The 24,206-nt window shown below is 40.2% G+C and overlaps 1 long non-coding RNA gene across 1 annotated transcript in view; it reads left to right on the top strand.

Moving 5' to 3' along the window:
- Window positions 1–24,206, top strand: part of LOC124723047 — a 563,016-nt gene that overhangs the window by 41,331 nt on the left and 497,479 nt on the right. The gene's annotated exons all lie outside the window — the stretch shown is intronic.

Below are 24,206 nucleotides of genomic sequence, written 5' to 3'. Positions count from 1 at the left end.
TGTTGATTTGGACAAGAGGTATGTCGTCATGGATTTACAGCTTGCTGGTTTTCTTATATTCCCCGAGAAGATTATTCTTTCTCTTCAGGTTACGTGAGGAAATGCCGCTCGGGGCAAGTAGTCATAATACTGGAGCGAACTTGATTGTGCTAGTAACAGCACGCATGATTTAATTTATTTGTTTGTCTACCAGCTGCTTGTGACCGCTGTTTATCCAGGCAGGACTGCAATACTCAACCGCTGAGCAGACAAGGCTGATGGTGGATAATAGTGAGGTTGAAACTGCTGAATCCATGTCGTACCACGAAATTTTCCCAGAATTTTCTTGATCTCAATTTAGCTTCAGTCTTTGTTAGGTCCTGTTTAAACGACACCGTTCTGCTAAGTATAACTCTAAGATACCGTAAGTATTTCTCATAGGTCAGGCGGTTAACTTCGAAAAATAAGCCCAGTTCTCGGTTGGCTAGGATATTAATCAAATGAGAGCATGTGGATCAGTGTTCTTAGGGTTAGATTGAAGTCCTCGTTTACGAAAGTATTGTCCCATTTTACTTGGGTCTTCTGTTAATATACTTGTATCTTCGATGACATCGATTTGTTTGTGCTGTGTTGTTATTATCCAGTCAGTTATCGGCATAATTGAACTTCCTGAACTGAGTGGCTGGCATGTAGCTTCACGTTCGTAAGTGTAACCTTAAAATACCCTACACATGGCGCCAAGTTGGTGCCAAGCAAGCAACAACATGGACTGCTAGACAATACTCGTGTCCTACTACCACAACACGTATCTATGGCTCCTGACATCAGCTACAGTTCTTTCAAAGACCAAAGATCTAGATATTTTCGACTCACTAATAGAATTTTACAGATCAACGTTCAGAGCATTAGCAGATCCAGATGTTAATGTTCATCAAAACTCTGCCTGGAAAATCATGTTGGTGTGATTGCTGTCCAAGAAACACATGCAGATGATATAGACCAATTCAAGTCAAGGCGTACAAAACCAGGATACGACCTCAACGGTGCAGCTTACCATCCAGCCTACGGGATCGCCACATACATGAACGATACAGTAGAGGGTGCTTTCTTAATCTGAACAGAAACCTCTAACGAGGAAATTGTTATAAAAATTGGAGATTTAAATATTTTAAAAATTTACAAGCCTTAGATAGTTCAATGGAGATCTCCAGTCTTTCAGACACATCACAATCCAGGTATTTACACGGGTGGTTTTAACAGCCACCACGAGCAATGGATGTATAACTCGGATAAATCCAATGGAGAAACATTAATTTCATGGGCAGAAGAACACAATGTCCCCCTAATTTCTGATGACAAGGACCGATCCACATTTAGATCAGCTGAATGGAGGCAAGAGTACAATCATGATCTATGTTTTGTATCTTCAAACGGTAATCTACAGCCATTAGCAATCACTCGGAGAGCTCTGTCTGATTTCCACCTCCCGCCCCCCCCCCCCCCCCTCCAAACACACGCACTGCACCGCCCAGTAATAACTGAAGTAGACTTACAGACCCCACTGGTAAATTCCTTTCCCATCCCACTCTCGCACTTTCAGAAGGAAACTAGTCCGAATTCTCTAAAAATCTTGATAAAATATTGGGATGCATTCCTCGGGTGCGCAGAAACTAAGGAGGATTTGTGGGTATATTTAGCACACCAAGAAAATTAATTTCTAGAGGTTATCGGAAGGGGTACATTCTTGGATGGTCTGGTGTCAGCGAGGACTTCATCTCAATTGTAGAGCAAGAAAAAGCATACGAACTGCTGCATAGCCTTGACTCTACGCGCTGGCAAAATGGCTAGTCTCTGCTATAAACTTGACTTTAAATAATCAAGCAGAAAAGCATCATCACTGTTACGCAACTTGGGAGGTGCAAATCCGACAACAAGCAACAACAAGCTTATAAAACAGAATACAGTTGGTGCACACGTCGGCTCAACATCTAAACCAAGTATTTCTCGTCCTTACGCCATACAAGGGAAATGGGAGCTGAGTAACACGATGGCAGAATGATGACATCAGAAACCATATTCTCTCCCATTCACTCCTCAATAAATTTCAGCGGCTTTACAAGACATTAAATGATGTAAAGCTCTAGGGTTTAATGGTACACATCCAGAATTACTCCTGCACTGTGGTAAGCATGCTAAAGCACAGCTAGTCCCATTTTTCTCCAACATTCTGCAAACAGGATCCAATCCACGACTTATGAAACAGATAAATATCACTGGCATCTGAAAACCAGGTAAACCCAGTAACATATCTCGAAGTTATTGTCCTATTGCCTTCTGAGTATACGTACAAATTACTTGAGAGCCTGCTGTACAATAGATTGCGTGTCGAGATATTTGGAAAGATTCCTATTGAACAGAACAAATCGTAGTTGTGTGGATCAAGTACTTTCACTGACAACTTACACAGAAAGTAGCTTCCAGAAACAACTAAAGACCTCTGATGTATTTATTGACCTGATATCGTGTGGAGGCAGGCTGTTGTCTATCAGCTGCTCCGTGTAATACCCTGCAGAAGAACAGCAAAATATCTTAAATGTATGGTGACTCACAGACCATTTCAGGCAATAACAGGCAACACTACTAGTGACCAGAAGACCCTTAACAATGGTCTACCTCAAGACTCTGTCCTCTCTCCGCTACTATTTACGCTCTGGGAAACTTACCAGTAACGCAGTCGCCGTGCGGTTCTAGGCGCTCCAGTCCGGAGCCGCGCTGCTGCTACGGTCGCAGGTTCGAATCCTGCCTCGAGCATGGGTGTGTGTGATGTCCTTAGGTTAGTTAGGTTCAAGTAGTTCTAAGTTCTAGGGGACTAATGACCACAGCAGTTGAGTCCCATAGTGCTCAGAGCCATTTGAACTATTTTAACTTACCAGTAAACAACACCGTGATGCAGAATATCTCTCTTGCAGGATCTTCCATTACAGTTGGTTGATCATCTCTTTGACACTTTTGTGTTTACTAAATGTACCTTCAACGAAACGCGCAGCTCTTCTTTGGATCTTATGTATTTCTTCTACCAGTTCACTGGTACAGATCCCATACTGACGATCAATACTCAAATATTGGTATAACGAGGGTTTTGTAAGGTACCTCCTTCGTTGACGGACTACATTTCCTGAGGATTCTATCAATGAATCTCACTCCAGGATCTGCATTTCCTGTGAATTTTTTTTTTTTTTATGTGGACGTTTCATCACAAGTCGCTTCCCGAAATATATCATGGATGTAACTGCTTCGGGCGATTGATCAGCAATCCTGTAATTATACAATCTGTATGTATACGTAGTACTTCGCATTTACTTACGTTGAGGTTCAATTGCCACTCCTCTGCAGGTCTTTCTGCATTTCACTACAGTTTTCTAGCGTTGTGATTTCTCTCTATACATCATCATGCGTGGAAAACCTTATGTAACTTGCGGCGTTGTCTACTAGGTCATTTATATACCGGGTTTTCATTTTAACTGAAGTCATTAATATATGTATAAAACTACACTTCGGATAAAAAGAAGGTACAATTCCAATTTGTTTGTCTCGGAGAGAGATATTCAACAATATCACACTCGACCCACCACCCCACTACGTGCGTGGGAGGCAGGGGGTAACTATGAAATCTTCAATGGAAACCACCATTTTTTATTGCAGATTACGATTCTAGAGCAAAATCTTCATCAGTTTTTTCTGAAGCATTTCTGCTTTGTGGCTCCCGTGGACGAACAGAGCAAGCCGTATCTCATACGAAAGTTCTTTTCTGAACCCTTGACCTGTGTTTCTTTTCCAACCATCAGGATCACTTTGCTCCTTCAGAGCTCTACGGTACCCTGCTGCTTGAAGATGTGCACTCTCGCACACTCTATCTCGAATCGTATTGCTAACCGGCCATGCATAGCAGCCTTTCCTTTGCTGAGCGAGTTCAGTTGATTTCCTATCTCACGGTCACTTATTTCGATATCAACAATTTTGTCGTTCGTGTGTCGATTTCAGGAGGTATTACAGTGCGCTCTACCACTGTGGAACTGTTTTTGAGAAAGATGTTTAGTATTTCGGCCTTTTCTGTGTCACCCTCCGTTTCAGTGCCATTATGGCCACAGAATGTCTGGACAGATGGATTCGCTCCGTTACTGATTTAACATAAGACTAAATTCTCTTATCATTTTCTCCTTATACTAATTAAAGCTTCGTTAAGTTTTTGTTGATCTGTGAGACATTGGTTACGTTTAAATTCGCAGTGAAGCTTTCTTTGCTTTCGTAGCAGGTTTATAATATGCTCGCCGAACCACGGCGGGTCTTTTCCATCCCTCACGCCTAAAATTGCATTTCTGCGTAAGCCATGATTCTTTTTGTTTCTCCGCGTCTTTCCAGTAGTGATTTCTATCAGATTGCATAAATGACGCCCGATGCACTGATCACTGTAGTCATCCTTTCGATAGAGGAAATTTAAGACACAACAGTCTCACTATCCGCTTTTTGGATTAGTTCCATTCTATACAGCAAAGTGATCCCTATTAAACTGAGGAAAACACAACGGTGAATGTCATTGTTTAATACATGCGTTTTGGCAATAATCTCTTGGGAATTCTGAGCAAATGGATACGAATGTGGCTCAAACGATGTAGGGGTAATCCACAAACAACCAACGAAAGTTTGTCTTCACTCGGCATTAATATTTACGATTAATTTTTCTGAATAAGAGCGTTCCCAGCGAGGTTCCCCCAACCCCACCCCCGCACCAGAAAAAAATCTTTGCAAACCGAACTCGCATACTATCATCTTTTCCCTCTAAACAGGCTGGCGTATCATCCGTACCAGTCTGAAGAAATTGTGAACAGACGTTCCACATGTACTAGTAGCAAGTATGTCAACAGCTATTTGTCGTGAAATAAACAGAAGAAGAGACTATCAATACTGTCGAAGTGTAACTGAACCGTCTGCCTACATTAGAATTTGTTTAGTTGTAGACTAGACGTATAATGAATGATAAATTAATGTTTACGTGTCAACAGTAATTGGAATAAATTCTACTGTAATGTAATCATGACCCATCTCTTTTTTCAGGTAAACAAAATTACTGCATAAAAGAACAATGCATGGAGAAGACCATATGTAGTTATCATACCCGAGAAGATTTATGAGAGATTTCACAATTCGTTCGACAAATACTAATACCGAAATTTCAGCAACTTTACCGGAGGTAAGTTTCATAATATTTTTGTTGCCTACATCATATGTTTACTTTGTGTAGGAGGAGAGTGGTATCATGTGCAGCTAGATCAACAGTTATTTTTTTACATACGTAATTGGCAGATTAAGAATAGACCTTTTCCTGTCGATAAATTTTTCGCAAGCCCCCTTCGCCATAGATAAAAAGACTCTGTGGAGCTAAAATGTGTATGTATACTGATAATTAATTAACGAAAATAAGTCCTAGGTATACTTTGTAAGGAACGTTGAACAGCAACGAAGTATCACAGCCCTACTGTAATATACGGGGTGATCAATAATCAGGAAAAATATGACATAAACTGTCCCACGTATTAAGCTTGGAACAGAAAGCTGATTTTACAAGATTAATATCTCAATAAAGGGCAATGCAACCGAATTTCATAGAGTCGAAGGAGGGCTTATGTGCTGTGGGGCGGCGGATGCGTTTATTAAAAAAATTAAAATTGCATTGCTGCATAAACGCTTGCATGTAGAAATCAGTTTCTAGCTTTTAGAATGTTGTTATTGCTGTCTTTTGCCGTTCTCAACACTGGCTCTCTATTTACTCCGTGACCCCCAGAAAGTGATTTAATAAAACTTGGAGCCAGTAAATAGATATCCTAGTGCCCACTTTACCTGAGAATGTTCTTATAGCTGCAGCTTATAGCTCTGAGGAATTAGGAGATTGTCCGGGATTTCTAATCAAAAACGGTTTTCCAAAATAGTTGAGTATATTCTGAAATTCACTGATAAACAACACAAGTATCCCTACAACCTAACTAACAGAACAGTTCAGAGTCTAATGCGCTGATGCAACTATAAATGTCCGAATCAAATGTTAAAAAGAATGCTCGCCATAATTTGATGAAAATATTTCATCAAACGCCACGCAAAATTTTTGGTAGAATGTCTGTCCCGCGACGGCACGTGAAAATACGACAATACGCAAACTGAAGCTAGTTAATGAAAATCATCCCAGAATTAACACTTCACATGAAATGTTTTCATGGTTCCGCGTATCTCTAGTAACTTAATACGGCACCCGAGGCTGTTTGTAGCAGATACACTGAAGCGACGCAACTACCGACACAGATGGCGTGTCATTCAGCGTCTGGAGAGAACTGGGGCCTTGCTTCCTCGCGCAGTGTTCTTATATATAAAGCCGCGGTGCGGACGGCTGAGGGAACGCCTGATTAAATCCGCTCTCCCGACTAGCTGCTGGGCTAGTAACGCACCACTTCAAGTTACATAATAATTTATAGCTTCTTTGGCTGATGGCCGAAGAATCTCTTAATTTAAACGTGCATTCAGCACGCAGGTAAGTATTGATAATAAAATTTTGACGTGGCTAAGTTAAATACTTTAGGCGAGAGAATTAATTTAATTGCCCTGCACGCACTAGATGAGCTCTGAACTGGCCCTGTTGAGATCCGCTATCGCTATAATTTTATAGGTATTAAAAAGAAACTTTACACATCTTCATAATCATAGCGGACCTCCAACCTATTTAAATCTAAACTACCTATCCTTATTTACTAGCCTACTTAATCTATCTTGCTTCCTTCAGTTTTGAGACGAAAACCAGAAAATCATGAATTTCCACTAAAATCTTAATATGTGAAATCCAAAGTACTATTTTTATTAAATCATTATGAAAGATGAATCTAAATATAAATTTTGAAGTCTCTAGCTCTTTTCTGTTGCGCCAATGATTTTTCCAGAAAAACGTCCAAATCTCGGAAATGGCTGAAGTTATCGAACTGATTTTTAACACACATTAATTTAGTATTATTTCTGACCTGCTAGAAAAGTTTTAGTTCATTTGCTTGATTTTTAAGGTATTGCGCAACATTTATGACGTCAGAGCTAGTTACAGCAGACTTGCTGGCACACAACGGAAACTGATGTGAATTTACTACAGCGTGAGTAGGCTGCTTCCCTACATCACCCTCTACTTAAATTTTTTTGTTTATGAATGTTAATGAATGAAAAAAAAATTTAATTACAAAAGGGAAGCAAGAGTACAATTTAACTCCCTATGAAAAATCAAAATTGAAATATAAACCTGTAGAAACATTAAAGAAAACTGATTACCTACATTAATTATTTAAATTGTAGGCATGTTCACTGCCTTTTCAAACAATGTCATTACTCAAAATTTTAAGCAAAGTCAATGAAATATTTTGGCATACATATTGCCTTAGACAAACAAACACAAATTTTTGAGGACAGGAAAGATGAAGAGTGAGTGAGACCTGAAATGGGAAAGAAGATCTCACACAGCTGGGACTGCACAGCTGCCACACTGTGTCGAGGTTAAAGAACAACCTCCTCCCTACAGCATTCATTGGTTTAATGCTGTAAAGAAGAGTTAGAAATTTTAGGTGGATAGAAAAGATGAAGAGTGAGTGAGACCTGAAAAGGAAAGAAGATCTCACACAGCTGGGACTGCACAGCTGCCACACTGTTTAGAGGTTACAGAACAACCTCCTCCCTACAGCATTCATTGGTTTATTATTGACTTGATAGTCATAACAGAAAATTTTGTGTTGGAAAGTAGAGGTAAAATTTTTGGGGATAGGAAAGATGAAGATTGAGTGAGACCTGAAATGGGAAAGAAGATCTCACACAGCTGGTACTGCACAGCTGCCACACTGTGTGGAGGTTACAGTACAACCTCCTCCCTACAGCATTCAGTGGCTACCTATGAATCTGCCAGGTCGATCTGAAAATACTTTATGATGCCTTTTTAGAACCTGTCTCAGTTCTTCCTTTTGATTGGCTGAAATCTTCTCGATTTCCTGCAATTTAGCTTCTATCTTGTCTAACATAATTGCTTCTTCTTCTTCTTCTTCTTCTTCTTCTTCTTCTTCTGTGTTCAGCTTACTGTTACTAAGATTAACACCTTCGTCCCAATACTTCCTATATTTCAGAACTCGAATAGGCAGCTCCCAAGTTTCATGATCAGTTACTACATGTTTATCACTAAAAGGTACTATAATTACTCCGGTTATTGGCAAGACCATTTTCAACTGGCTTCCTTCAAAGTCAACAACACTCTGATATTTTGACAAGAAATCTATGCCAATTAAAACCTCAATACTGAGATTATTTACAATTAAACATGGATGATCAATTAAATTACCATTAATGTTAAAGGGTAGTAAAGCTTCTTGCTTTACCGTTTTTGAAACCTTGCCAGTAGCACCAATTATTCTTAGTCCTGATACCCTCATTACTGTAAGCTTGTCTTTACCAGGTAATGCATCAAAGAAGGACTGAGATATCGCACTCACTTCACTTCCACTGTCTAAGAGACAACGTACATTGATACCCAACATATTCACTATTATTATAGGGTGGCTTATTCTAGGTTGTGCAGGTGGTTCCTCAAATTCATCTAATAGTTCCTTTTGGATTTGTCTCCAACTAAAGTGATCAACATCTGTCTTCATTACATTTAGGTCACAGTGTGTAGGGGTTTCCTGAATTACATTCTCAGCTGCTTTTTCCAGTCAGTCTATTAATTTTAAATCGAAACACCGCACGACTTCATTACATTTAGTTTGCTGAACATAACCCAAATTACTGTAGTCTGAGCGATTCTGCGCCTCCAGACAGGGCATAATACTAGTTACAGCTAAACCACTTTTACCATTATCGTCGGTTTCCTTCTCAAGTGACAACTGGTCACAGCTACTAGGTTCATCGACCCCCAACAGCCTACCCTCTACATTCTCACTTATCTCCTGTCCTAAATCTATTAGTACATTATCAACATCCTGCACAGGCACTTTAGATAAGAGCACATCATCCTCATCGTAAATATAAGCATGAATTTCTTCTGCTTCTTCACCTGACAATTCAATATTTTGTAGCTCATCCCTACTGTTACACTGCTGCGCCTTCTCTTTCTCTTCCCACTTAGAAAGCGTCTCTAACACGGTATCTATCAAATACTGTGAGTGATCTAATATTTCTGTTGTATCCTTAGGTGCTACCGACTCTTCCTCCACATGTTCAGTTTGAGTATTCTGATCTGTCTTACCAATTCCCTTAACTACTGGCATAGGAAAAGTAACCGCCTGGTGAGCGCCAGTGTCCTCATAGACGGGAACTAGTTTTCCTGCCTCGGCATACTACTGTTTCCTTTAGTTTCATTATAGTTAACTGGCATAGCCTTACTTTCCGTACTGTTGTTTACATGCATATTTCTGTTTGGAACAAAATTATTATCCCTTGGACGCCATTGTTGGTTCTGATAATTATTTCCCCAATTCCTATCTCTCTTAGGATTACGAACACCTACTGTTCTGATGTTTACATTGCCATTTTGCTCGTTCCTAAAATTACTACTATTATTGTTATTGGCATTTCTGTTATTACGTGCTTGCTCCTCATTGGCAGCAACACGTTCTACACGTTCCAAATACTCAATGAAACGATCCAGATTGTCTCTAGGGGCTGATATAATTCTAGTTTGCCAGTACCATGGCAGTTTAGCTTCCAGACCTAGTATAATCATTTCTGGTTTTAGCTTTTCCGCCAAATGTGACAAACGTGAAATCCATGACCTAGCAAACTCTTTAATTGATTCCTTGCCTGCGTTGAAGCGTTTCCCACTCCAAAATTCTCTCAACACTTCATTTTGCTTATTGCTAGATCAATACTCATTAATGAAAGCTGTTTTAAACTCCGCTAATGTTTTACACTTCAACATAACATCAGCTGACCAACGCATAGCGTCGCCTGCTAAATGGCTTTTAATAAATGAGATTTTCTCTCGTTCAGACCAAGTCGGTGGAATCACATCTTCAAAATCGTTCCAGAAATCTAGCGGGTGGATATTTTTATCTGGATCGAACCGCAAGAACTGCCGACACCCGATAAAAGCGGCGTTTGCAGCTACAACTTGTTGTACATTACCATTACCAGAAGTTACTGAAGCTACTTTACTCTCAATGTTAGCAATGTTAGTACTTATATTTTCTACTCTCAATTCAACATTATCTACTCTTTGTACAATATGAGTAGTATCAGCTTTGATTGCATCTATGTCTGCTTGACATATGTTTACTTTAATATTAACATCTTTAAATCTATCTGAGCACAGTTCAGATTCCGCTTCGATCTTTTCTGTTAACTTGTGCTCCAGCTTCGCATCTTCCATTTGGAAGTCTTTGCGAACCTCAGCAACTTCGGATTTAACTGTTTTATACATTTCAGAAAACTGTTGAGCAACCTTTTTCTTAATATCCTCATGATTGCAATCAATTTTATAATTCAAACTGTCTAGATCCTCTTTCAACTTATTGCAACCAGCCTTGAAGGTATCGTCCATTACCTCCAATCGTTTATTAAAATTTGTTTGGCTGGCCAAAATTTCAGACTTTAATTCAGCGTTCATTCTAGCATTACTGGCTGACATTTCAGCATTACTGCTTTTGACCTGTTCACTTATTTCAGCCTTTAATTCAGCTGTCATTTGTGCATTACTGGCAGCTATTGCTTGTAATATAACATTTAGATCAACAGCCCCAGCATCTTTGGGTTGCTCAGTAGCTGGCTTTTTATCACACTCAGGTGACGAAAAACTAGCTCCAATACCAGAATCATCACCACTACATGAAACTTCTGATTGATTAGTCATATCTAACTGCTCCTTCTTAAACTCTACCATCTCTGATGACTGTTTCATTTTTAATTCATCAGAGAAACTATCATCCAATAAATTTACAATTTCTACTTTCCGCTTTACTACAGGGGTCTCTATTATTGAATCATTGCCCCTTCCCACACTACTGTCAGGAGACAATACTTCATGTTTCACTTTAACATTACTACTTTCCTGCATTTTTACACTTGAACCGTTGTCAGAATTTACAGTTCCCTCAACAGACATAGGTTCTGATTTAAGTTCAACCTCAGTTTCTTTTGGCGATTCCATCGCCGACAGTCTTTTAGTGCAGGTTAGTAAAATTTTTAACAGCTTTTCACTTAACTTAGTTCCTTCTGCACGACGTATGGCGTTGCCGGCGCGGCGTACCAGGATTCCTGATGCGACGTGGCACGTTGAACCGCAGACGGCTCTCCGACGGCTGTTGTGTGTTTGCGTGGCCCGCAATTGCAGGCTCTGCGCCGGCTGCTCCAGCGGACGACTGCGGTACGGCGAGACTGGCTTCTCGCGATGCCGGCAGCACCGCTAGACTCAGTGCCAGCCAGCTCCGTCAATCCAGATGCGTTGTTAATCCAATTGCGTCGTCCATATGCACACGTAACACTTTCACTGCTCTATTACTCAGCTGCGTGTCGCATTTCACTCGCGAATCCGAATAGTTAAAAATCACTTTCACTTAGTTGATTTCCCGGCCGATGCACCATATGTGGGGCGGCGGATGCGTTTATTAAAAAAATTAAAATTGCATTGCTGCATAAACGCTTGCATGTAGAAATCAGTTTCTAGCTTTTAGAATGTTGTTATTGCTGTCTTTTGCCGTTCTCAACACTGGCTCTCTATTTACTCCGTGACCCCCAGAAAGTGATTTAATAAAACTTGGAGCCAGTAAATAGATATCCTAGTGCCCACTTTACCTGAGAATGTTCTTATAGCTGCAGCTTATAGCTCTGAGGAATTAGGAGATTGTCCGGGATTTCTAATCAAAAACGGTTTTCCAAAATAGTTGAGTATATTCTGAAATTCACTGATAAACAACACAAGTATCCCTACAACCTAACTAACAGAACAGTTCAGAGTCTAATGCGCTGATGCAACTATAAATGTCCGAATCAAATGTTAAAAAGAATGCTCGCCATAATTTGATGAAAATATTTCATCAAACGCCACGCAAAATTTTTGGTAGAATGTCTGTCCCGCGACGGCACGTGAAAATACGACAATACGCAAACTGAAGCTAGTTAATGAAAATCATCCCAGAATTAACACTTCACATGAAATGTTTTCATGGTTCCGCGTATCTCTAGTAACTTAATACGGCACCCGAGGCTGTTTGTAGCAGATACACTGAAGCGACGCGACTACCGACACAGATGGCGTGTCATTCAGCGTCTGGAGAGAACTGGGGACTTGCTTCCTCGCGCAGTGTTCTTATATATAAAGCCGCGGTGCGGACGGCTGAGGGAACGCCTGATTAAATCCGCTCTCCCGACTAGCTGCTGGGCTAGTAACGCACCACTTCAAGTTACATAATAATTTATAGCTTCTTTGGCTGATGGCCGAAGAATCTCTTAATTTAAACGTGCATTCAGCACGCAGGTAAGTATTGATAATAAAATTTTGACGTGGCTAAGTTAAATACTTTAGGCGAGAGAATTAATTTAATTGCCCTGCACGCACTAGATGAGCTCTGAACTGGCCCTGTTGAGATCCGCTATCGCTATAATTTTATAGGTATTAAAAAGAAACTTTACACATCTTCATAATCATAGCGGACCTCCAACCTATTTAAATCTAAACTACCTATCCTTATTTACTAGCCTACTTAATCTATCTTGCTTCCTTCAGTTTTGAGACGAAAACCAGAAAATCATGAATTTCCACTAAAATCTTAATATGTGAAATCCAAAGTACTATTTTTATTAAATCATTATGAAAGATGAATCTAAATATAAATTTTGAAGTCTCTAGCTCTTTTCTGTTGCGCCAATGATTTTTCCAGAAAAACGTCCAAATCTCGGAAATGGCTGAAGTTATCGAACTGATTTTTAACACACATTAATTTAGTATTATTTCTGACCTGCTAGAAAAGTTTTAGTTCATTTGCTTGATTTTTAAGGTATTGCGCAACATTTATGACGTCAGAGCTAGTTACAGCAGACTTGCTGGCACACAACGGAAACTGATGTGAATTTACTACAGCGTGAGTAGGCTGCTTCCCTACAGTGCGCCTGTATAAGCTAAGAGGAAAGCGCGGGCCCGTATTGTAAACATTATTCTATCTTGAAGTATCGGCTGTTCTTTATTTTTATAGCTCAGAGTTCAAGTGGAACAGGACTGTACATTCTGTCACTGCCGGCAACGTGTGGTTCACAAGCTCTTATACGCTTATTTGCGTTCTACGATGAGTATCTACCCAGCGCAGTCTTGTACAAGTCAGGACTTCGGTGTGGGATGTGATACATCTGTGAGGGAGTAACATAACCAGACCTTTAACTTCTGCAGAGCACCGTCAAGTGGTTAACTTCTTCCTGTATTTTCTGAACAATAATTTCAGGAAGAGAAAAATAACAAACTCTCTTGACTTCTTGTGCAATACAGCATGCGAGCCTCGTAACATTTTTCTTCATTTACTGTACATCGGAAGGATAGGCTGGACACCAAGGGTAGCGATGTATTTGTTGCCATAGAGAGTTTAAACGTATCTCGTGAACATTCCTATTTCGAAATAATTTCATTGAATGCCAGCCAGCGTCAAAGCTGAGTCAGTCATATTAATGAGATGCTTTCATAAAAGGCCTTCATCAGAAACTGCAATACCGGAAACTTCAAAGAAAAAATCCCAACACCAGGAATGTGCAAGGTAAACGAAAGTTGGCAGGCGTGTTTCTGCATCTGAAAGAAAGTCCAAAGAGATAGTTTACCTTCGATATTGGACGTAGGGGGTTGATGTTACTCAGAAATGTCTCAAAGGCGACAAAAACGCCATTATTAGCAGCTCACAGAGTTTGAACGTGGTCGTGTAATAGGGCTACCAGAGACTGGACGTCCCTTTCACGACACTGTGGATAGACTCGGCAGGAATGTAGCCACTGTACATGATTGCTTGCAACGGTGGTCACGGCATGGTACGGTCGCGAGAAGACCGGGCTCCGGACGACCACGTGGCACTACAGAGAGGGAAGACCGTAGTGATCCGTGTATAGCTGGGCCGCATCATTCTGCGTCTGTAGCAGCAGTTCGAGTAGGAGTTGGGACCTCAGTGAGACAAAGAACTATTACAAATCGGTTACTTCAAGGACAACTCCAAACCAGACTCTCTGTAGAATGCATTCCACTGACCCTAAACCACACGCCACTCGCGGCTTCAGCGGTGTCAGTGAGAGCTCATTGGAGGGCGGAGTGGAGGTCTGTTATGTTTTCTGATGAAAGCAGGTTCTACCTCGGTGCCAGTCGACCAGTTCAAGTTCAGTTGGTCCATTCGAGAGCGATATGTCTGAGCAAGCGGGCGTGTTTACGAGCGCGGCCGAGGTAGCAGCCTCGTCCACGCAGGAGGCTAATCGCAATATGGCGATCAGCCGTCCCTCCTAAGACGTCCCGGCAACGGCAAGAGGAAACTGAGCGACATCCTAAGCGGCAAGTGGATACGGACGACGATTGATAGCCCTATAAAGATTCGGTTGAAGAAAGCATGGATCTCGACTCGACTCCCGCTACAACAGGGCGCAAAAGAGTGATGCCTCAGAGGGCTAGCGACGCACGTCCATCCTCTGCAACCAGCGATGGCGAATTCACCAAACGACCTAAGATGAAAGTCTCTACACCAAAAGTGGCGACTGCACAAACTCCAGTACAGTCCAGCAACGCTTACAAAACTGGTTCAAATGGTTCTGAGCACTATGCGACTTAACTTCTGAGGTCATCAGTCGCCTAGCAACGCTTACAGAATCGTTGCAACGGATGACCCAGCGAACATAGAAGGATCTTCTTACCGTCAGTATGTGAAGGGACCAACACCACGAGAATAGTGATTCGCTACCCAGAGATTTACAGTCTGCTGGAGATCTGGATAAACTAAATCTGAAAGTAACCTTTCACAGTGAAACATGCTGGTGACGATAAGCTGAAGCTCGCCCTCACCACCACAGCTATGTGAAGGTCATGGGCTAGTTGGATGATGCTGGCATACATAATTACACTTCCCCACAATCAGTCCACCAAAGGCTCATTAAAACAGCTATCCACGACATATCGATGTCATTCACCAACGAGGAATTCAAAGAGTACCTGGATGTCAGGGGTTTTGATACATCTGTCGTCAACTGGGAAAAGCCGCCAGAAGCGACACAACCCATTTCGATGGTAATAACTATACCAGTGGACATAGGGATGCACCGCAAGGTCTTCCAGATAACGCGCCTTGGCCGCCTTGTGGTTACAGTTGAGGAGCTCGGGGCTACAAGGGGCCCTACGCAATGTCATCGGCACTAGAAGTTTTATCGTGTCACCCGTCACTGTACTACGCCGCCTCAATGCGTGAAATGGGGCGAAGGACGCTACTACCGGCAATGGTCACATCCAAAGACCGACGAATTGAAGTGTACGAACTTTAGCGGCTCCCATCCTGCAAAGTACAGGGGGTTCCGACATCACAAGCGCAATGGTCTCCTGATGCGAGGACTTTCACCACTGCAAGTGGAGACAAGAAGAGCAGCCACTGCCATGAGAACCCATTCTACGGTTCCTAATACTGTCTTCACTGGAAGTTCGCCAGTGGTTCAATGCTCTAGCCCTATCCGCTTCGGTACTCTGATGTCTGACACCATCAGGGACACGTCCTCAGTAGCCATAAAGACGGATGATGCCTCTATTTCTGCGGCAGCGGTGCATCTTCAGTAGTGGTATACAGGGGTTTCTATAGCACTTTTTCTCCAACTCATCAAAACCGGCGTTGGCTCTGTAACCTTTCTTGAAACTTCCCTTAAGTAATCTGACTCTCAATTTCTCACCAACTTCGTACTTCGGCGTGATATTTTCAACGTAAACCGCCTTCAACAAGTCTTTTTGGTTCTCCTTGGCCACACCCGTTGGCGTCATCTTTATTGTTGAATTCTTTGTGTTGTACTGATCGATCAAGTTTTCAATCAGTTCAGTCCATTTACAGTTACCTAGAAGAGCCAACTTTTTCCACTTTTTTCCTTCAGCGTTACGTTAAATCCTTCGACAATGGATGCTTTCAACTCTGAAAGTAAGGGTTGATCCCATGCTTCTTCATCACTTATCGAAATTCTTTCTTGAAGAAATCTTTATCACTGTCTGTCTGTAGATTTCTTGTTGTTCTCTCCTGCAGAATTTCTTCCAGCACATCAACAATTACAGGCATCCTTTGTGTATCTTCGAGATGCCTTTCAAGTTCCCCGAGTCCGTTACTAATAGATCAACATGCTGAAGATAGTCTATACCAAAGGAGACAACACATTAAAAAAAAAATTCTCAATGGTTTGGGTAGTTCTTTGATGATTTCTTCACGAATGTCTCCTGAGAGCTGAGGATTGAGTGCAGAGTGACTGCTGAAGGACTCCTCAGAGTGCATCCCTTCATTGTGCTCGTTCACTTTCAGTTTTTTTAACAAACTTACTCTTCTTTGACTTGCGTACAGTAAAAAGACCTTCAATCCTTTTTCTTCCATTTTTTGTTGCTGTCCATTGACTGTGATGTGTGTTGGTAAATTTTTTGCCCTTCAAACACCAGACGTGGTTAGAACTGTCCAATTATTGGGTTTAACATTCCATTTAAATTACTGCCCTCCTAAAATAGTTTTATTACAAGTACATACATGACAACAAATGACTTAACTCAAGTTCTATATACTCTCAGAGTTCTAGTATAGTTCGTCTTCTCTCAAATAGGTTGTCTTGGTGTGTTTCCACTAAATGAACGGAAGACTATTTTCTTACTCTTGTTTATGTAGTAACTTATCCAGTGTGTACCAACGTTGTCAGAGAAGTCTAAATTTACTGCTCCAAACTCGAAATTTCTTGCGTTGTTAGATAGTTCATCAATCATAAAACATCACGATATAGGTTGATTTTCCATTGTTTTGACCACTTCTCTAGATGATAATTTGATAGTGATTTCCCATATTTTCTAGTTATGTCTTCGATATGTTTTGTCCCGCTTCCCTTATTCTCCATTACCATGTTGTGTCTCTTCTGTTCTTCCAATTCTTTATCCTTTTGTTTCTTCGTTATTACTACATTTGCATCAGCAGCTGCCCCACCGGTCAATGAACCAGCAGTAACCGCGAAGTATAGTAATCCATGCAACATAAATATATGAAATCCTCCTCCACCTTGTTTCATTCCTCAGACTTCTTTCTTCTTCACGAAATATTCAACAATTTCTGTTCACAACGGGTACACCCAGTGTTACGAGCAAACTTCCACCAGTTTTTTGAGCATCAGTCAAGAAACTGTCGATGCCGTGCAGTATTTCATTGTTGAGTTTAATTTTGATTCACTTTGCCTTACTCTTACCACTAGGAAATCTGTTGTAATTGATCGCGAAATTGTTCATTCATGTAGAGAAAGGTTTTACAAACCGGAACCGTTGTCATCTGTGCCCATGCCTAGTTTTTCTTTTTCCATACATTATTCCTTTTAGTGTCTTTGCGGCCAATTTTTGACCAAAAGAGGCAACATAACTATCCATTCCCTCTTTTGCACTCAGTAAAACTTCTTTGTCAGAATCATGTCTTTTATCTAAATCTTTGTGTTTTCCGTAGGCAATGTCTTGTCTTTTGCGTGCTCCATCCAACGGTTTATTTCTTGGTCTCCTCGAGCTAGTTTTTCATTCAGTTTTGTTCTAGGACCACAATAAAATCTGGCAGATGCGTTTCGAACGGCAATTTGTTGGTCAACTTGTTCACCATGTCTTCTTCCATGTCTTTCACTCTTTCAGAAAGTCTGAGGAAGATTGTTGGTATATCCTACGGATTGTTTATTATGAATTCACTTAATTTAATCTTTAACGTCTGTGTTACGTCAACCGTTCCGTTGTAAAAAACTTTTTCCAGTCATCTCTTCACCACGAATAATCATTAATCGGTCGATTAGTTGACATATATTACGCATCTAGATGTACTCAGCTGGCTTGACAGTGTACTTTTTTATCATGTCTTCACTTAGTTTCTCATCTACTGAAGAATCAATTTCCTCCAGTTGATTACTTCTTCACCTTAAACTCGGGAAAAGTCATCAATGACTTCTTTTGCCAATTTTTTGCACTTAATATCTCTATTCGATTTGATTGTGTTGGAATTTTTGTCAGAACACGACGCTCCTGAGTGGAACAAAATATCCGCACAATTTGATAGATGAGCACTGGTAAATTTTGTGCTCATATTGTACTTAGTAATATGTCTTTTGTTTAAAAGTAACATAAATCCATCTGTGCCTATATTGGCCTTTTCACCAACTGTTAGTTCATCGCCATGAAATTTTACTGGTAATTTAACAACAAATTTAAACGTGCCAACTGGCCCTAACCCGAAGACTAGGCCTTTACTGCAACTGACTTTATCCAACATCTTTCGCTGATGTTTATCTTCTTAACGGCTCGTTCTCCTCGTGGAACCACTTTTTTGTGCTTTGAAGCTCTTCTTCGTAGTTCTTCAATAAATCTTGAATTTACAACTCACTCAGTGTGAAATCACGTTGTGGGCTATCTTTACGTTTACTTGCTCGTATGTCGTTAAATTCTTCAAAATAATGATGTTGATGGAAGTATGGAACCATTTGTTTCGCAGCTTCTCCGTTTTCTTCGATTATTTTAAACGCATTGACACCCAACCCTTTGGTTCTTAGCGCTTCAGTCTGGAACCGCGCGACCGCTACATATCCTGCCTCGGGCATGGATGTGTGTGATGTCCTTAGGTTAGTTAGGTTTAAGTAGTTCTAAGTTCTAGGGGACTGATGACCTCAGATGTTAAATCCCATAGTGCTCACAGCCATTTTGAACATTCGGTTCCTTGTTTGACTCGTTCTGTGGCATCGATGGTTGGTTGATCCTCCTCCTTGTACTTTTCGTAATCTGTTCATGGCTGTTTCTTCCATGTTGGGAAGACCTCCATCAAGTCTTCTTTTTTCTTCCTGTTTCGTTCGGCTTTTTAACCACTTCCTCGTCGTCCTTTGACAGCATTTATCAAAGAAAAGAACATAAACTTTTTGAGAAACGTCTACTTCAACTTGTTAAACATTCACGTTCATGTCAAAAAATGTTAGATTTTTTTTTCTGTACTTGCCATCGCTGGTCCTCCTTAACGTATGTATAGTTAAAAAATCAAACTCATCCTCAATGTAACATTTACCACAAATCTCCTTAAGGTTTTTAGAACAGAGCTTTTCGCTGTTCTAGGTATCATCAGACAATGTGGAGAAATTACAAACTGGCACAAGTATAAACACTGTTTTTCTATTCTAAAGATCTATTACGGTTGCTGTACCAGTCGTGGAGTCGAGTGATTTTAATCTCCATAAAGTTGTTAAAATTGATAGCAGTATCAAGAAACCCATGGTAGATATGTTCAAAATATTGAGATTGCCTCTCACGAGATGCTTTGGTATTTTCGAGTAAGTTTGAGCCAAGTAAAAACAATATGTTCCCTTGTATCTTCCTCTAGTGAAAAATTCTCTAACGACGTCCTGTTTTTCAAGGATGAAGTCATCGAATAAAATGGCTCTGAGCACTATGGGACGTAACAGCTGTGGTCATTAGTCCCCTAGAACTTAGAACTACTTAAACCTAACTAACCTAAGGACATCACACACATCCATGCCCGAGGCAGGATTCGAACCTGGGACCGTAGCAGTCGCGCGGTTCCGGACTGAGCGCCTAGAACCGCTAGACCACCGCGGCCGGCGAAGTCATCGAACACAACAGTGGTGTGATTTCATCATGATTTTCAATGAATGCAGCGATGTTCTCGTTAATCTTCCTACAGATTTTCATTAGTTCTTGTTACTTTGGGTAATACAAACTCTTCGAGTAAACAAATAAATGCTGAATTCTTCCGAGTTCATCCATCCTGGGGCTAAGACGTAGTTATGGATCATTAACGTTGTTTTTCTACATCGACTCATTCCTATCATTGCACATCAAGTGATTCTCATGCTTTTCTTCCGATTTTTTCTCGGGAATTCTCACCTTAGGTTCGCCGTCTGTCTCCTTCATTTAATTCGTGACTTTTCTCGTAGTAAATGAGTGGAAAGTCTTCAGTACTCAGGAATTGGTTAAGTACACCTATGGAAGGTGGTTATCGTGATGTTGCATTGGTAGGTTTCTACACAACGAAAATTGCCACTCGTTACCTTCCATTTGAGTTAATTAATATCAGCTTCAACCTTGCTGATGGTATGTACGTGAAGGATGATGAGCATTCTCGTTAAAGAAGAAATATTATTGCCACTGTCATGACTAAACCTATGCTTAGTTCGCCAATAATTTTTGAACCACGTCACCCCTTGTTCGTGTCGATTCATGAAAAAATTCGTGAGTGGGAGGTAACCATAGCTGATGAAAATGACGAACTGGTTGAATCTGGTGACACTTGTGTGACAGTTAACTTATAAATGGGCTAGCCAACTTTTTTTTGTTCATAGATGAACAACATCAAGAGCTATCGGTTCTACTCGTCACAGTGAACGAGAAAACAAAATTTATCCTAATTCGTTGTGATAAGGACATGGAAATCAAAATAAATATTGGTGATGGATGACTTCGTCCTACACTTGCTTAACTTAACATGAGCTTCAGTTTTATTCATACTGGTGGCACAGATTATACGCCATGAGATTGAAAATCCAACAGAAAACTGATTGACTACTACGTGGTGAAGTTGTTTGATGTTATCACCATAAAGAAAGGAAATAACGTTTCGTGAAAGATGGCGCGACCGTTCATTTCTTCATCAGTCCCTTTCACGTTTGATTTCGCCTCTAGCTGATGAGTTAATCATGGAAGGCCATATCATCAACAACGGAAAGTTTAAAAGTTACAATAATAAAGTACTTTTTTCAACAAGCGTGCTTGGTGGTTTCTTCAAAGATTATAAAGGAAAGATGTGGGAAGTTGATCTAATTGTGATCTTTCCTTGCTGTTCAAGTCCAAGCGATGCCAATTTTCGTTGGCCTCATATAAATAATAGTAATCTGGACCAGCATTCATTTCCAAAGGAGAGTAAAATTGTTGTAGAAACCGTGTAAATCCGTCTTCTCATAGTTACGTATGAAGCAGAGTATTCATTCAAAATAGAACGAGAACGGTTCAAAAATTCTAAGATTCCCATATCTTTCCTTGCACCACGAGTCGTCGACATTGAATGTTTGGGTAAGAAGAGAAATTTAGAGATAGACATCATAAATTCCTACAGTTCAAAAGAATTTGTCATGCCTCACATCATCCTCGTTGTGTTTCAGACAAAACAGAAAAATCAGTTGGTTGACTCTTCCTTGTTCGACCACATCAAACTAGAGAGTATCCACCAGAAGAAGGAAGAAATGAAAATTTTCCTCACGAAGTGTTGAACGTACTCCCTACAAACAACTTTTTGAAGGCATATTATGTTTTTCGTGATTTTAAACGGGATTACTCAACCGAAGACTAATGTCAATGTAGATCCATTTAGTTTCATTCCAAATTATCCAATTTATGTGACATGTCACGAAGAATGACTGTGTTGGCATCACAGATAAATACAACAAAGTTGTAGGCAACGATCGAAGATAAAATTTCGAAGGAGACATTTGAATATATTGTCATGTATGATAAGATACATTTGACGTATGATGCTCTACACAGAATTTTCAGCGAATACTTCTTAAAAATTTGCTTGTGTTTCTATTAACTGTGGATGTTAGCAAATGTCTTTTTATGTCACATGTAAGTAATTCGGTTTTACAGGCACACATCACTCGAATTTTTTCACGTTCTATGAAGCATTTTTTTTTACATATGTTTACATGGTAGTCCTTATGTTAACGGTTTAGGTAACAGCAGACAGTACTTTTAATTTCATGACACTTCAGGAATTGTTCTTTTTTTCTCTTCATCATCCTTTGAGGAGAACATGAGTTTCTTGCTCGTGAAATACCTTTCTTGACCATATTTTTTCACACACGCTTTACATGTCAATTGATATAAATCTCTTATGTGCATGGCAGTCATGGTGTGACTTCACCACTGCACAGTGAGTACACCTTTTTGTAGTCTGCAACATTTATATTTTAAAAAAAATCTGGATTTTCTCAACATAAATGAATCGACGTGAACTGAGAAAATTTGCTCTTTCTTTCTTTCCAACCGTTTGTTATCCTGATGATGATGATGAAGAGTCTGTCTTCATAAGTCAGTTGAGTGACAAACATGTTTCTAATTTGTTTAATCTCAACGGTGATGATGAAATTTATGTGTTTTTAAGTGTTATAAGAAACGAAACTTACTCGGAAGTAATGTCGGTAGTTTATATATCTAAGATTCCAAGACACAGCTCTTGTTGTTGTGAAGACTAACCCATTTAGTTCATTTCACATCTAATGCTTCATATGTAATGCTTCCAATCGAGTTCTTCGTTCTGTATTTCTTAACATCATTGAACAGACAGTCTTTGTTTGTAAGGTGTCAGGCAAATCCAACACCTTCCATAAAAACCCTGACATGATAGCAAATCCGGCAGTATGTCACATAGTTTCGAATAAATCCTGACATTAAATTAACCAAAGTAATATGATCAACGAGTGAGCAAATGGAATACCACAGACTAACACAAGAACGCCTAAATGCATGTCACACCTTCCCACTGCGAAACAGATGCAGTTCCGAGGGGAGAAACGAGAACAGAAGCCGAGAGCAGAGTCATGTAGGCTAGGAGGCCCTACGATAAGGGACGGACACCCACGTCACCAGCCGAACGTCAAGACCACCCCCAGCCCATGTTAAAAGATAGAGCCATCCAGAACAATAGTATAGATCTTACGATAACACTAAAAGGGCGACACCAGCTGCAAGTTTTAGCGTGAGAATATACGCGTCTCTGTTGCGTTGCAAACGTTAAAAACATTGCCCCACCACGAAAAGTATAACGTTTCTGATTTGATATACAGAATTTTTGTAGGCGGAGCTTAAGGTTAACATTGAGACCCTGATTGGTCGGTTGAAAACACAACCAGTTAGCTTTTCTTAAACCAACTTCGGTAAATTGTAGTAAGGGGAAGTTAGGTGAGAGTTGCTTCCGAGACGGCGAGGTGAGTGGAGCTGCACCGCCCGCCGCCCCCTGACACTGCCTAAACACCGTCAAGGTAATTAACGCACGCAATGCCGCATAACAGCGCATAACGCTTCACTCAGAACTGCAGAAGTCTCATCTGTTACATCACCTTTTTGCGTAATACTAGTGTCGATCGTCAATTAAAGCTCATGGTATTCACATTTGCTACTAGAAGTTAAAATCTGAAACGCGATGATTTTTCTATTATATAATTATGGAGAAGCCACATCAGCCACTGTAATTTACGACAAGTTAAATAAGTAATTATAGATAATTGAGGGTCACTGTAGACCATTTTGATAGTTTTCTCTTTTATGAAACTTAACTTAAACCTAGATTATAGATGTGATATGGCATAGGTCATCCTTCGATCCATTGTAGAACTGGGAAACCCATTCAGGGAATATTTGTTCACATTTTTGTTGAACGCAGTTGGTTTTTATCATCCTGTATTGAAATATTTCCTTTTATCAATAGTGCAATTTGTCAACAACGTTTTGTGAGTAGACTAAAAATTCCAATGGTAAACTTAACTGCTTTTTTGACGTTATTTTACCAACTAACTAAAAATAAGAAAGCCTTTAACCCCTTCCACTAAATTTAGTTAGTATTAAGATTCTTTTACAGGGAGTGCAGTGGAACTGACGCTGAATTCATTAAGTATTTGATTATATCATCGCTAGTCTCAGTGAACTCTTCTGAACTCTACATGTCATGTGTGGTCTGGCGTCTCCTTACCAGCAACAGGTCCCAGGTTCAAACTAGTCAATTCCCTAAAAAACGTGCTCAGAGTGTCGTTGCACGAAATTGGTAGGGAGACACTACTTAGAACAAACAGACACCACGCAGAATGTTAGAGGTTGTCTTGAAGTAATGTCTTATCCTTTATGACACATTTTTTCACTCCTTTCGATTTTTTCTCTTCCTTATCATCAACCTTGTATGAACACATTTTTTCCATCTCTGCTGGGC

This window comes from Schistocerca piceifrons, chromosome X, assembly GCF_021461385.2.
Source record: "Schistocerca piceifrons isolate TAMUIC-IGC-003096 chromosome X, iqSchPice1.1, whole genome shotgun sequence".
NCBI lineage: Eukaryota > Metazoa > Arthropoda > Insecta > Orthoptera > Acrididae > Schistocerca > Schistocerca piceifrons.
The sequence above is the reverse complement of the archived record's forward strand: the minus strand, read 5'-3'. Positions and strand labels throughout refer to the sequence as shown.